The following is a 1757-nucleotide window of genomic DNA, read 5'->3' on the forward strand; positions in this document are numbered from 1 at the left end:
TCCTGTTCACAGAGGGAAGGCTTTCAGTTTCTCCATTGAGAGTAATGTAGGCTGTAAGTTTTGTATGTTGTTGTTGTTATGTGCTGTGGAGTTGGTTCCGACTCATAGCGACCCTGTACAGGGTTTCTGAGGTTGTAAATCTTTATGCGAGCAGAAAGGCTTATCTTTCTCCTGCAGAACAGCTGGTAGTTTTGAACTGCTGACCTTGTGGTTCACAGCCCGATTTGTAACCACTATGCTACCAGAACTCCTTGTTGGTTTTGTATATACGCTCTTAATTATGCTGAGGAATATTAATTCCTTCAATTACTGCCTTGTTGAGTGTTTTTTATCAGGAATGGATGTTGGATTTTATCAAATGCCTTTTCTGCATCAATCGATATGATCATGTGGTTCTTTTATTTTTTCTTATTTATATGGTGAATTACACTGATTGTTTTTCTAATGGTGAACCATCCTTGCATCCCAATTGATCTGAATCCCAATTGTTCATGATGCATTATTTTTGTGATGTACTGCTGGATTCTGTTGGCTAGGATTTTGTTGAAAATTTTGCATCTATTTTCACGAGGGATATTGAATGTCTATAATTTTCTTTCTTAGTGATGTCCTTCCCTGGTTTTGGTATGAGGGTTATGCTTGCTTCATAAAATGTATTAGGAAGTCCAGTTGCTGTTCCCGGGTTGCAGTGAGACATCCTGAAGAGGGGCCTCAAGGTGCTTCGTTTTCAAAGAAAGATGAGAGTCAACAGGGGAAGAATGAAGATGTGGGCACCGGTGACCTGTTCAAGAAGAGGCAACGATGGCAGCGGACTCACTTCACCAGCCAACAGCTGCAGGAGCTGGAGGTGAAGTTCCAGAGGAATCGCTACCCTGACATGTCCGGAAGAAATTGCTGTGTGGACCAATCTCACAGAAGCCCGAGTCCAGGTTTGGTTCAAGAATTGCAAGGCCAAATGGAGAAAGCAAGAGCGCAACCAACAGGCTGAGCTGTGCAAAAAATGACTTCGGGCTACAGTTCAGTGGGCTCATGCAGCCCTACGACGACACGTGCCCTGGACATCTCAGGGCCTTACATCAGTCTCCCTGTCTACCAAGAACTTCCCTTTCTTCAACTCCATGAAGGTCAACCCCCTGTCTTCGCAGAATTGCCCAATTCCATCTCATCCATGAGCATGTCGTCCAGCATGGTGCCCTCAGCAGTGACAGGCGTTCCGGGTTCCAGCCTCAACAGCCTGAATAACTTGAACAACCCGAGCAGCCTGTCGCTGAATTCAGCGGTGCTGACGCCAGCCTGTCCTTATGTGCTGCTGACTCCTCCATACGTTTATATGGACACGTGTAACTCAAGCCTGGCCAGTCTGAGACTGAAAGCAAAGCAGTACTCCAGATTCGGCTACACAAGCGTGCAGAACCCAGCACCCAACTTGAGTGTTTGTCAGTATGCGGTGAACCAGCCTGTGTGAGCTGTACCCTCAGCATCCAGTTCCTAGGACAGTACCAGACAGGGCAACTTCAACTTTGAAAGATTGGGTAGAGAATATTAGGCTTTAAGAGATTGAGAGAGAAGATAGAAAAAAGGAAACCACCGAATGAAAGAGAGAGCTCCTTTGAATTCAAAGGAATTTCCTCAATGTGTGACATTTTTCACTAAAAGTATTTCCAACAACAGTTGCAAGAACACACAGATATGAATGTATGTGTGCGTGTGTATATGTATACACACGCACACATACACAAATATTTGACTGGATATGA

The 1757-nt window shown here is 44.7% G+C and overlaps 1 pseudogene; it reads left to right on the forward strand.

Moving 5' to 3' along the window:
* Positions 1 to 1465, forward strand: part of LOC102812362 — a 30999-nt pseudogene extending 29534 nt beyond the window's left edge.
* The last annotated feature ends 292 nt before the right edge of the window (positions 1466 to 1757 follow it).

The sequence above is a fragment of the Chrysochloris asiatica genome, unplaced genomic scaffold (assembly GCF_000296735.1).
Source record: "Chrysochloris asiatica unplaced genomic scaffold, ChrAsi1.0 scaffold00236, whole genome shotgun sequence".
Taxonomy (NCBI): domain Eukaryota; kingdom Metazoa; phylum Chordata; class Mammalia; order Afrosoricida; family Chrysochloridae; genus Chrysochloris; species Chrysochloris asiatica.